The sequence below is a fragment of the Oncorhynchus masou genome, unplaced genomic scaffold, assembly GCF_036934945.1.
Source record: "Oncorhynchus masou masou isolate Uvic2021 unplaced genomic scaffold, UVic_Omas_1.1 unplaced_scaffold_1711, whole genome shotgun sequence".
NCBI lineage: Eukaryota > Metazoa > Chordata > Actinopteri > Salmoniformes > Salmonidae > Oncorhynchus > Oncorhynchus masou.
Window position 1 is genome coordinate 105001 of NW_027007271.1, and position 13931 is coordinate 118931.

Sequence of the window (13931 nt, forward strand, 5' to 3'; positions counted from 1 at the left end):
GGAATAGAGTTCCATGTAGTCATGGCTCTATGTAGTGCTGTGGAATAGAGTTCCATGTAGTCATGGCTCTATGTAGTGCTGTGGAATAGAGTTCCATGTAGTCATGGCTCTATGTAGTGCTGTGGAATAGAGTTCCATGTAGTCATGGCTCTATGTAGTACTGTGGAATAGAGTTCCATGTAGTCATGGCTCTATGTAGTACTGTGGAATATAGTTCCATGTATTCATGGCTCTATGTAGTACTGTGGAATAGAGTTCCATGTAGTCATGGCTCTATGTAGTGCTGTGGAATAGAGTTCCATGTAGTCATGGCTCTATGTAGTGCTGTGGAATAGAGTTCCATGTAGTCATGGCTCTATGTAGTGCTGTGGAATAGAGTTCCATGTAGTCATGGCTCTATGTAGTACTGTGGAATAGAGTTCCATGTAGCCATGGCTCTATGTAGTTCTGTGGAATAGAGTTCCATGTAGCCATGGCTCTATGTGGTACTGTGGAATAGAGTTCCATGTAGTAATGGCTCTATGTAGTACTGTGGAATAGAGTTCCATGTAGTCATGGCTCTATGTAGTACTGTGGAATAGAGTTCCATGTAGTCATGGCTCTATGTAGTACTGTGGAATAGAGTTCCATGTAGTCATGGCTCTATGTAGTACTGTGGAATAGAGTTCCATGTAGTCATGGCTCTATGTAGTACTGTGGAATAGAGTTCCATGTAGCCATGGCTCTATGTGGTACTGTGGAATAGAGTTCCATGTAGTCATGGCTCTATGTAGTACTGTGGAATAGAGTTCCATGTAGTCATGGCTCTATGTAGTACTGTGGAATAGAGTTCCATGTAGTCATGGCTCTATGTAGTGCTGTGGAATAGAGTTCCATGTAGTCATGGCTCTATGTAGTACTGTGGAATAGAGTTCCATGTAGTCATGGCTCTATGTGGTACTGTGGAATAGAGTTCCATGTAGTCATGGCTCTATGTGGTACTGTGGAATAGAGTTCCATGTAGTCATGGCTCTATGTAGTACTGTGGAATAGAGTTCCATGTAGTCATGGCTCTATGTAGTACTGTGGAATAGAGTTCCATGTAGTCATGGTTCTATGTAGTACTGTGGAATAGAGTTCCATGTAGTCATGGTTCTATGTAGTACTGTGGAATAGAGTTCCATGTAGTCATGGTTCTATGTAGTACTGTGGAATAGAGTTCCATGTAGTCATGGCTCTATGTAGTACTGTGGAATAGAGTTCCATGTAGTCATGGCTCTATGTAGTACTGTGGAATAGAGTTCCATGTAGTCATGGCTCTATGTAGTACTGTGGAATAGAGTTCCATGTAGCCATGGCTCTATGTAGTACTGTGGAATAGAGTTCCATGTAGTCATGGTTCTATGTAGTACTGTGGAATAGAGTTCCATGTAGTCATGTCTCTATGTAGTACTGTGGAATAGAGTTCCATGTAGCCATGGCTCTATGTAGTACTGTGGAATAGAGTTCCATGTAGTCATGGCTCTATGTGGTACTGTGGAATAGAGTTCCATGTAGTCATGGCTCTATGTAGTACTGTGGAATAGAGTTCCATGTAGTCATGGCTCTATGTAGTACTGTGGGGAATGTGAAGAGACTGAGGTTTATGCTAGTAGTTTAAACAGACCTCTGGTGGCATGTCTTGTGGGGTATGAATGGGTGTCTGAGCTGTGTGTTAGTAGTTTAAACAGACCTCTGGTGGCATGTCTTGTAGGGTATGAATGGGTGTCTGAGCTGTGTGTTAGTAGTTTAAACAGACCTCTGGTGGCATGTCTTGTAGGGTATGGATGGGTGTCTGAGCTGTGTGCTACTAGTTTAAACAGACCTCTGGTGGCATGTAGTAGTGAGGAAGTAGTAGTGAGGAAGTCAATCTCTCTTCCACTTTGAGCCATGAGAGATTGACATCCATGTCATTAATGTTAGCTCTCTGTGCACGTCCAAGGGCCAGCCGTGCTGCCCTGTTCTGAGACAACTGCCATTTTCCGTAGTCCCTGTTTGTGGCACCTGACCACACTACTGAACAGACTGATAGTGCTGTTAAGAAGGTAGAAACTAGGGCCTGTAGGACCTGCCTTGTTGATAGTGTTGTTAAGAAGGTAGAAACTAGGGCCTGTAGGACCTGCCTTGTTGATAGTGTTGTTAAGAAGGTAGAAACTAGGGCCTGTAGGACCTGCCTTGTTGATAGTGTTGTTAAGAAGGTAGAAACTAGGGCCTGTAGGACCTGCCTTGTAGATAGTGTTGTTAAGAAGGTAGAAACTAGGGCCTGTAGGACCTGCCTTGTTGATAGTGTTGTTAAGAAGGTAGAAACTAGGGCCTGTAGGACCTGCCTTGTTGATAGTGTTGTTAAGAAGGTAGAAACTAGGGCCTGTAGGACCTGCCTTGTTGATAGTGTTGTTAAGAAGGTAGAAACTAGGGCCTGTAGGACCTGCCTTGTTGATAGTGTTGTTAAGAAGGTAGAAACTAGGACCTGCCTTGTTGATAGTGTTGTTAAGAAGGTAGAAACTAGGGCCTGTAGGACCTGCCTTGTTGATAGTGTTGTTAAGAAGGTAGAAACTAGGGCCTGTAGGACCTGCATGTTGATAGTGTTGTTAAGAAGGTAGAAACTAGGGCCTGTAGGACCTGCCTTGTTGATAGTGTTGTTAAGAAGGTAGAAACTAGGGCCTGTAGGACCTGCCTTGTTGATAGTGTTGTTAAGAAGGTAGAACCTAGGGCCTGTAGGACCTGCCTTGTTGACAGTGCTGTTAAGAAGGTAGAAACTAGGGCCTGCAGGACCTGCCTTGTTGATAGTGTTGTTTAGAAGGTAGAAACTAGGGCCTGTAGGACCTGCCTTGTTGATAGTGTTGTTAAGAAGGTAGAAACTAGGGTCTGTAGGACCTGCCTTGTTGATAGTGTTGTTAAGAAGGTAGAAACTAGGGCCTGTAGGACCTGCCTTGTTGATAGTGTTGTTAAGAAGGTAGAAACTAGGGCCTGTAGGACCTGCCTTGTTGATAGGGTTGTTAAGAAGGTAGAAACTAGGGCCTGTAGGACCTGCCTTGTTGATAGTGTTGTTAAGAAGGTAGAAACTAGGGCCTGTAGGACCTGCCTTGTTGATAGTGTTGTTAAGAAGGTAGAAACTAGGGTCTGTAGGACCTGCCTTGTTGATAGTGTTGTTAAGAAGGTAGAAACTAGGGCCTGTAGGACCTGCCTTGTTGATAGTGTTGTTAAGAAGGTAGAAACTAGGACCTGTAGGACCTGCCTTGTTGATAGTGTTGTTAAGAAGGTAGAAACTAGGACCTGTAGGACCTGACTTGTTGATAGTGCTGTTAAGAAGGTAGAAACTAGGGTCTGTAGGACCTGCCTTGTTGATAGTGTTGTTAAGAAGGTAGAAACTAGGACGTGTAGGACCTTCCTCGTTGATAGTGTTGTTAAGAAGGTAGAAACTAGGACCTGTAGGACCTGCCTTGTTGATAGTGCTGTTAAGAAGGTAGAAACTAGGGCCTGTAGGACCTGCCTTGTTGATAGTGCTGTTAAGAAGGTAGAAACTAGGACCTGCCTTGTTGATAGTGTTGTTAAGAAGGTAGAAACTAGGGCCTGTAGGACCTGCCTAGTTGATAGTGTTGTTAAGAAGGTAGAAACTAGGACCTGTAGGACCTGCCTTGTAGATAGTGTTGTTAAGAAGTTGTAAGTCGCTCTGGATAAGAGCGTCTGCTAAATGACTTAAATGTAAATGTAAGGTAGAAACTAGGGCCTGTAGGACCTGCCTTGTAGATAGTGTTGTTAAGAAGGTAGAAACTAGGGCCTTTAGGACCTGCCTAGTTGATAGTGTTGTTAAGAAGGTAGAAACTAGGACCTGTAGGACCTGCCTTGTAGATAGTGTTGTTAAGAAGTTGTAAGTCGCTCTGGATAAGAGCGTCTGCTAAATGACTTAAATGTAAATGTAAATGTAAGGTAGAAACTAGGGCCTGTAGGACCTGCCTTGTAGATAGTGTTGTTAAGAAGGTAGAAACTAGGGCCTGTAGGACCTGCCTTGTTGATAGTGTTGTTAAGAAGGTAGAAACTAGGGCCTGTAGGACCTGCCTTGTAGATAGTGTTGTTAAGAAGGTAGAAACTAGGGCCTGTAGGACCTGCCTTGTTGATAGTGTTGTTAAGAAGGTAGAAACTAGGGCCTGTAGGACCTGCCTTGTTGATAGTGTTGTTAAGAAGGTAGAAACTAGGGCCTGTAGGACCTGCCTTGTTGATAGTGTTGTTAAGAAGGTAGAAACTAGGGCCTGTAGGACCTGCCTTGTTGATAGTGTTGTTAAGAAGGTAGAAACTAGGACCTGCCTTGTTGATAGTGTTGTTAAGAAGGTAGAAACTAGGGCCTGTAGGACCTGCCTTGTTGATAGTGTTGTTAAGAAGGTAGAAACTAGGGCCTGTAGGACCTGCATGTTGATAGTGTTGTTAAGAAGGTAGAAACTAGGGCCTGTAGGACCTGCCTTGTTGATAGTGTTGTTAAGAAGGTAGAAACTAGGGGCCTGTAGGACCTGCCTTGTTGATAGTGTTGTTAAGAAGGTAGAACCTAGGGCCTGTAGGACCTGCCTTGTTGACAGTGCTGTTAAGAAGGTAGAAACTAGGGCCTGCAGGACCTGCCTTGTTGATAGTGTTGTTTAGAAGGTAGAAACTAGGGCCTGTAGGACCTGCCTTGTTGATAGTGTTGTTAAGAAGGTAGAAACTAGGGCCTGTAGGACCTGCCTTATAGATAGTGTTGTTAAGAAGGTAGAACCTAGGGCCTGTAGGACCTGCCTTGTTGATAGTGCTGTTAAGAAGGTAGAAACTAGGACCTGCCTTGTTGATAGTGTTGTTAAGAAGGTAGAAACTAGGGCCTGTAGGACCTTCCTCGTTGATAGTGTTGTTAAGAAGGTAGAAACTAGGGCCTGTAGGACCTTCCTCATTGATAGTGTTGTTAAGAAGGTAGAAACTAGGGCCTGTAGGACCTGCCTTGTTGATAGTGTTGTTAAGAAGGTAGAAACTAGGACCTGTAGGACCTGCCTTGTTGATAGTGTTGTTAAGAAGGTAGAAACTAGGGCCTGTAGGACCTGCCTTGTTGATAGTGTTGTTAAGAAGGTAGAAACTAGGGCCTGTAGGACCTGCCTTGTTGATAGTGTTGTTAAGAAGGTAGAAACTAGGGCCTGTAGGACCTGCCTTGATGACAGTGTTGTTAAGAAGGTAGAAACTAGGGCCTGTAGGACCTGCCTTGTTGATAGTGCTGTTAAGAAGGTAGAAACTAGGGCCTGTAGGACCTGCCTTGTTGATAGTGCTGTTAAGAAGGTAGAAACTAGGGTCTGTAGGACCTGCCTTGTTGATAGTGTTGATAAGAAGGTAGAAACTAGGACCTGTAGGACCTGCCTTGTTGATAGTGCTGTTAAGAAGGTAGAAACTAGGGCCTGTAGGACCTGCCTTGTTGATAGTGCTGTTAAGAAGGTAGAAACTAGGACCTGCCTTGTTGATAGTGTTGTTAAGAAGGTAGAAACTAGGGTCTGTAGGACCTGCCTTGTTGATAGTGTTGTTAAGGTAGAAACTAGGACGTGTAGGACCTGCCTTGTTGATAGTGTTGTTAAGAAGGTAGAAACTAGGGCCTGTAGGACCTGCCTTGTTGATAGTGCTGTTAAGAAGGTAGAAACTAGGGCCTGTAGGACCTGCCTTGTTGATAGTGCTGTTAAGAAGGTAGAAACTAGGGCCTGTAGGACCTGCCTTGTTGATAGTGCTGTTAAGAAGGTAGAAACTAGGACCTGCCTTGTTGATAGTGTTGTTTAGAAGGCAGAGCAGCGCTTTATTATGGACAGACTTCTCCCCATCTTAGCTACTGTTGTATCAACATGTTTTGATAGTTTACATTCCAGGGTTACTCCATGCAGTTTAGTCACTTCAACTTGCTCAATTTCCATGTTACTCATTATGAGATGTAGTTGAGGTTTAGGGTTTAGTGAATGATTTGTCCTAAATAAAAATGCTTTTAGTTTTGGAAAAATTTAGGACTAAGTTACCCCTTGCTACCCATTCCGAAACTAACTGCAGTTCTTTGCTAAGTTTTGCAGTCATTTCAGTTGCTGTAGTAGCTGGCGTGTATAGTGGTGCGTGGGTGGCCTCCCTCCCAGGCCCCACCCACGGCTGAGCCCCTGCCCAGTCGTGAAATTATTACCTCCGTGTGGTGGCTGCCGTGTGTCCCAGATGAGGACCCGTCCGTCGTCAGAGGAGCTGGCGAACACGTTGTCGTTAACGGGGCTGACCGACAGGCCGTACACCGCATCGTCGTGAAGGAACACGTTCAGAGTCTCGCCTCTGGAGGGGAAGCAGAATACAGCGACTTCATGCACAACAGTAAAGTCAATGTCTGTGTCAATATTTCCCTGACAGGCCTACAGTGAATTGAGGAAAGTATTCAGACCCCTTCAACTATTCCACTTTGTTACGTTACAGCCTTATTCTAAAATGTATAAAATAGTTTTTTTCCCCTCATCAATCTACACACAACGCCCCCAAAATGACAAATGTGTTATCAGTTTTTTTTAATATATATATATACATTTGCAAACATTTCTAAAAACCTGTTTTTGCTTTGTCATTATGGGGTCTTGTGTGTAGATTGATGAGGGGGGAAAAAAACTAACTATTTTATACATTTTAGAATAAGGCGGTAACGTAACAAAATGTGGATAAAGTCCAGGTGTCTGAATACTTTCAAAAATGCTCTGTACATGAGGTGGTATGTGTTATCTAAAAGTGGTTTCAGACTATGTCCCAATGCCCACATTAATTACAACTAACCTACCACTTAGAATGAAGCCACGTGTCTATACTGACCTACCACTTAGAATGAAGCCATGTGTCTATACTGACCTACCACTAACCTACCACTTAGAATGAAGCCACGTGTCTATACCGACCTACCACTTAGAATGAAGCCACGTGTCTATACTGACCTACCACTAACCTACCACTTAGAATGAAGCCACGTGTCTATACTGACCTACCACTTAGAATGAAGCCACGTGTCTATACCGACCTACCACTAACCTACCACTTAGAATGAAGCCACGTGTCTATACTGACCTACCACTTAGAATTTTTGGTTACTACATGATACCGTAAATGTTATTTCATAGTTTTGATGTCTTCACTATTATTCAACAATGTAGAAAATAGTAACAATAAAGAAAAACACTTGAATGTGTAGGTGTGTCCAAACTTCTGACTGGTACTGTATATGTTTTGTTGTTGCTAGGCGTTATGGTCTAGACCATTATTCCTGTAACTACACATGTGAAGCTGCAAGATAAATCATTTTTAAATGTATATCAAACTATTTAAAAAAGAAAGAAGAAAGACCCACATGCTTTCTAAGTAGCAAGCTGGATTGGGAACCAATGTCTAGCTGGTATATGAGGAGAGGAGTTGTAATTTAAATAAAAACATACATATGTGACTAAAAACATAAAACATGCATATGAGTATTTCAGACAAAGTAAACACTTTGAAGGAGCTCGAGGCAGGTACATACAAGGAGATGGGGTGGAACGAGAGGCGGGTACATACAAGGAGATGGGGTGGAACGAGAGGCGGGTACATACAAGGAGATGGGGTGGAACGAGAGGCGGGTACATACAAGGAGATGGGGTGGAACGAGAGGCGGGTACATACAAGGAGATGGGGTGGAACGAGAGGCGGGTACATACAAGGAGATGGGGTGGAACGAGAGGCGGGTACATACAAGGAGATGGGGTGGAGGCGGGTACATACAAGGAGATGGGGTGGAACGAGAGGCGGGTACATACAAGGAGATGGGGTGGAACGAGAGGCGGGTACATACAAGGAGATGGGGTGGAACGAGGCGGGTACATACACGGAGATGGGGTACATACAAGGAGATGGGGTGGAACGAGAGGCGGGTACATACAAGGAGATGGGGTGGAACGAGAGGCGGGTACATACAAGGAGATGGGGTGGAACGAGAGGCGGGTACATACAAGGAGATGGAACGAGACATACAAGGAGATGGGGTGGAACGAGAGGCGGGTACATACAAGGAGATGGGGTGGAACGAGAGGCAGGCAAGGAGATGGGGTACATACAAGGAGATGGGGTGGAACGAGAGGCGGGTACAAGGAGATGGGGTGGAACGAGAGGCAGGTACAAGGAGATGGGGTGGAACAAGGAGATGGGGTGGAAGAGGCGGGTACATACAAGGAGATGGGGTGGAACGAGAGGAGATGGGGTAGGCATACAAGGAGATGGGGTGGAACGAGAGGCGGGTACAAGGAGATGGGGTGGAACGAGAGGCAGGTACAGGGAGATGGGGTACAAGGAGATGGGGTGGAGGCAGGTACAAGGAGATGGGGTGGAACGAGAGGCAGGTACATACAAGGAGATGGGGTGGAACGAGGGAGACGAGATACAAGGAGATGGGGTGGAACGAGGCGGGTACATACAAGGAGATGGGGTGGAACGAGAGGCGGTACATACAAGGAGATGGGGTGGAACAGAGGCGGGTACATACAAGGAGATGGGGTGGAACGAGAGGAGGAACATACAAGGAGATGGGGTGGAACGAGACGGGTACACAAGGAGATGGGGTGGAACGAGAGGCGGGTACATACAAGGAGATGGGGTGGAACGAGAGGCAGGTACAAGGAGATGGGGTGGAACGAGAGGCAGGCATACAAGGAGATGGGGTGGAACGAGAGGCGGGTACATACAAGGAGATGGGGTGGAACGAGAGGCAGGTACATACAAGGAGATGGGGTGGAACGAGAGGCAGGAACATACAAGGAGATGGGGTGGAACGAGAGAGGCAGGTACAAGGAGATGGGGTGGATACAAGGAGATGGGGTGGCAGAGGCGGGTACAAGGAGATGGGGTGGAACGAGAGGCGGGTACAAGGAGATGGGGTGGAACGAGAGGCGGGTACAAGGAGATGGGGTGGGAGGCGGATACAAGGAGGGGTGGAACGAGAGGCGGGTACAAGGAGATGGGGTGGAACGAGAGGCGGGTACAAGGAGATGGGGTGGAACGAGAGGCAGGTACAGGAGATGGGGTGGAACGAGAGGCAGGTACAGGGAGATGGGGTGGAACGAGAGGCGGGTACAGGGAGACGAGAGGCGGGTACACAGGGAGATGGGGTGGAAACGAGAGGCGGGTACAAGGAGATGGGGTGGAACGAGAGGCGGGCGGGTACAGGGAGATGGGGTGGAACGAGAGGCAGGGCAGGATACGAGAGGACATGGGGTGGAACGAGAAGGAGATGGGGTGGAACGAGAGGCAGGTACAGGGAGATGGGGTGGAACGAGAGGCAGGTACAGGGAGATGGGGTGGAACGAGAGGCGGGTACATACAAGGAGATGGGGTGGAACGTACAGGGAGAGGCGGGTACATACAAGGAGATGGGGTGGAACGAGAGGCAGGTACATACAAGGAGATGGGGTGGAACGAGAGGCGGGTGGAACGAGGACATACAAGGAGATGGGGTGGAACGAGAGGCGGGTACATACAAGGAGATGGGGTGGAACGAGAGGCGGGTACATACAAGGAGATGGGGTGGAACGAGAGGCAAGGAGATGGGGTACAGAGGCGGGTACATACAAGGAGATGGGGTGGAACGAGAGGCGGGTACAAGGAGATGGGGTGGAACAAGAGGCAGGTACATACAAGGAGATGGGGTGGAACGAGAGGCAGGTACAAGGAGATGGGGTGGAACGAGAGGCGGGTACATACAAGGAGATGGGGTGGAACGAGAGGCGGGTACAAGGAGATGGGGTGGAACGAGATACACAAGGAGATGGAACGAGAGGCAGGTACAAGGAGAGGGTGGAACGAGAGGCGGGTACAAGGAGATGGGGTGGAACGAGAGGCAGGTACAAGGAGATGGGGTGGAACGAGAGGCAGGTACAAGGAGATGGGGTGGAACGAGAGGCAGGTACAGGGAGATGGGGTGGAACGAGAGGCAGGTACAGGGAGATGGGGTGGAAAAGAGGCAGGTACAAGGAGATGGGGTGGAACGAGAGGCGGGTACAAGGAGATGGGGGTGGAACGAGAGGCAGGTACATACAAGGAGATGGGGTGGAACGAGAGGCAGGTACATACAAGGAGATGGGGTGGAACAGGTACAAGGAGATGGGGTGGAAACGAGAGGCGGGTACATACAAGGAGATGGGGTGGAACGAGAGGCGGGTACATACAAGGAGATGGGGTGGAACGAGAGGCGGGTACATACAAGGAGATGGGGTGGAACGAGAGGCAGGTACATACAAGGAGATGGGGTGGAACGAGAGGCGGGTACATACAAGGAGATGGGGTGGAACGAGAGGCAGGTACATACAAGGAGATGGGGTGGAACGAGAGGCGGGTACAAGGAGATGGGGTGGAACGAGAGGCGGGTACAAGGGAGATGGGGTGGAGGCGGGTACGCAAGAGATGGGGTACAAGGAGATGGGGTGAACGAGAGGCAGGTACAAGGAGATGGGGTGGAACGAGAGGCAGGTACAGGGAGATGGGGTGGAACGAGAGGCAGGTACAAGGAGATGGGGTGGAACGAGAGGCAGGTACAGGAGATGGGGTGGAACGAGAGGCAGGGAGATGGGGTACACAGGGAGATGGGGTGGAACGAGAGGCAGGTACAGGGAGATGGGGTGGAACGAGAGGCAGGTACAGGGAGATGGGGTGGAACGAGAGGCAGGTACAGGGAGATGGGGTGGAACGAGAGGCAGGGCAAGGGAGAGGTACAGGGAGATGGGGTGGAACGAGAAGGGAGATGGGGTGGAACGAGAGGCAGGTACAAGGAGATGGGGTGGAACGAGAGGCAGGTACAGGGAGATGGGGTGGGGAGATACAGGGAGATGGGGTGGAACGAGAGGCAGGTACAGGGAGATGGGGTGGAACGAGAGGCAGGTACAGGGAGATGGGGTGGAACGAGAGGCAGGTACAGGGAGATGGGGTGGAACGAGAGGCAGGTACAGGGAGATGGGGTGGCAGGTACAGGGAGATGGGGTGGAAGAGAGGCAGGTACAGGGAGATGGGGTGGAACGAGAGGCAGGTACAGGGAGATGGGGTGGAACGGAGGCGGGGCAGGTACAGGGAGATGGGGTGGAACGAGAGGCAGGTACAGGGAGATGGGGTGGAACGAGAGGCGGGTACATACAAGGAGATGGGGTGGAACGAGAGGCGGGTACATACAAGGAGATGGGGTGGAACGAGAGGCGGGTACATACAAGGAGATGGGGTGGAACGAGAGGCGGGTACATACAAGGAGATGGGGTGGAACAAGGAGAGGCGGGTACATACAAGGAGATGGGGGAGGCGGGTACATACAAGGAGATGGGGTGGAACGAGAGGCGGGTACATACAAGGAGATGGGGTGGAACGAGAGGCGGGTACATACAAGGAGATGGGGTGGAACGAGAGGCGGGTACATACAAGGAGATGGGGTGGAACGAGAGGCGGGTACATACAAGGAGATGGGGTGGAACGAGAGGCAAGGAGATGGGGTGGAACGAGACAAGGAGATGGGGTGGAACGAGAGGCGGGTACATACAAGGAGATGGGGTGGAACGAGAGGCGGGTACAAGGAGATGGGGTGGAACGAGAGGCAGGTACATACAAGGAGATGGGGTGGAACGAGAGGCAGGTACATACAAGGAGATGGGGTGGAACGAGAGGCAGGTACATACAAGGAGATGGGGTGGAACGAGAGGCGGGTACATACAAGGAGATGGGGTGGAACGAGAGGCGGGTACAAGGAGATGGGGTGGAACGAGAGGCGGGTACAAGGAGATGGGGTGGAACGAGAGGCAAGGAGATGGGGTGGAACGAGAGGCAGGTACAAGGAGATGGGGTGGAACGAGAGGCAGGTACAAGGAGATGGGGTGGAACGAGAGGCAGGTACAGGGAGATGGGGTGGAACGAGAGGCAGGCAGGGAGATGGGGTGGAACGAGAGGCAGGTACAGGGAGATGGGGTGGGAGAGGCAGGTACAGGGAGATGGGGTGGAACGAGAGGCAGGTACAGGGAGATGGGGTGGAACGAGAGGCAGGTACAGGGAGATGGGGTGGAACGAGAGCAGGTACAGGGAGATGGGGTGGAACGAGAGGCAGGTACAGGGAGATGGGGTGGAACGAGAGGCAGGTACAAGGAGATGGGGTGGAACGAGAGGTACAGGGAGATGGGGTAGGTACAGGGAGATGGGGTGGAACGAGAGGCAGGTACAAGGAGATGGGGTGGAACGAGAGGCAGGTACAGGGAGATGGGGTGGAACGAGAGGCAGGTACATACAAGGAGATGGGGTGGAACGAGAGGCGGGTACATACAAGGAGATGGGGTGGAACGAGAGGCGGGTACATACAAGGAGATGGGGTGGAACGAGAGGCGGGTACATACAAGGAGATGGGGTGGAACGAGAGGCGGGTACATACAAGGAGATGGGGTGGAACGAGAGGCGGGTACATACAAGGAGATGGGGTGGAACGAGAGGCGGGTACATACAAGGAGATGGGGTGGAACGAGAGGCGGGTACATACAAGGAGATGGGGTGGAACGAGAGGCGGGTACATACAAGGAGATGGGGTGGAACGAGAGGCGGGTACATACAAGGAGATGGGGTGGAACGAGAGGCGGGGTACATACAAGGAGATGGGGTGGAACGAGAGGCGGGTACATACAAGGAGATGGGGTGGAACGAGAGGCAGGTACAAGGAGATGGGGTGGAACGAGAGGCAGGTACAAGGAGATGGGGTGGAACGAGAGGCAGGTACAGGGAGATGGGGTGGAACGAGAGGCAGGTACAAGGAGATGGGGTGGAACGAGAGGCAGGTACAAGGAGATGGGGTGGAAAAGAGGCAGGTACAGGGAGATGGGGGTGGAACGAGAGGCAGGTACAAGGGAGATGGGGTGGAACGAGGCAGGTACAGGGAGATGGGGTGGAACGAGAGGCAGGTACAGGGAGATGGGGTGGAACGAGAGGCAGGTACAGGGAGATGGGGTGGAACGAGAGGCAGGTACAGGGAGATGGGGTGGAACGAGAGGCAGGTACAGGGAGATGGGGTGGAACAGGGAGAGGCAGGTACAGGGAGATGGGGTGGAACGAGAGGCAGGTACAGGGAGATGGGGTGGAACGAGAGGCAGGTACAGGGAGATGGGGTGGAACGAGAGGCAGGTACAGGGAGATGGGGTGGAACGAGAGGCAGGTACAGGGAGAGGCAGGTACAGGGAGATGGGGTGGAACGAGAGGCAGGGGTGGAACGAGAGGCGAGAGGCAGGTACAAGGAGATGGGGGTGGAACGAGAGGCAGGTACAGGGAGATGGGGTGGAACGAGAGGCAGGTACAGGGAGATGGGGTGGAACGAGAGGCAGGTACAGGGAGATGGGGTGGAACGAGAGGCAGGTACAGGGAGATGGGGGTGGAACGAGAGGCAGGTACAAGGAGATGGGGTGGAACGAGAGGTACAAGGAGATGGGGTGGAACGAGAGGCGGGTACAGGGAGATGGGGTGGAACGAGAGGCAGGTACAGGGAGATGGGGTGGAACGAGAGGCAGGGGAGATGGGGTGGAACGAGAGGCAGGTACAGGGAGATGGGGTGGAACGAGAGGCAGGTACAAGGAGATGGGGTGGAACGAGAGGCAGGTACAGGGAGATGGGGTGGAACGAGAGGCAGGTACAGGGAGATGGGGTGGAACGAGAGGCAGGTACAAGGAGATGGGGTGGAACGAGAGGCAGGTACAGGGAGATGGGGGAACGAGAGGCAGGTACAGGGAGATGGGGTGGAACGAGAGGCAGGTACAGGGAGATGGGGTACAGGGAGATGGGGTGGAACGAGAGGCAGGTACAGGGAGATGGGGTGGAACGAGAGGCAGGTACAGGGAGATGGGGTGGAACGAGAGGCAGGTACAGGGAGATGGGGTGGAACGAGA

General features: G+C 50.4%; 1 pseudogene; it reads right to left on the reverse strand.

Moving 5' to 3' along the window:
- Window positions 1-6315, reverse strand: part of LOC135532063 (DDB1- and CUL4-associated factor 5-like) — a 23280-nt pseudogene extending 16965 nt beyond the window's left edge.
- Window positions 6316-13931: the final 7616 nt, after the last annotated feature.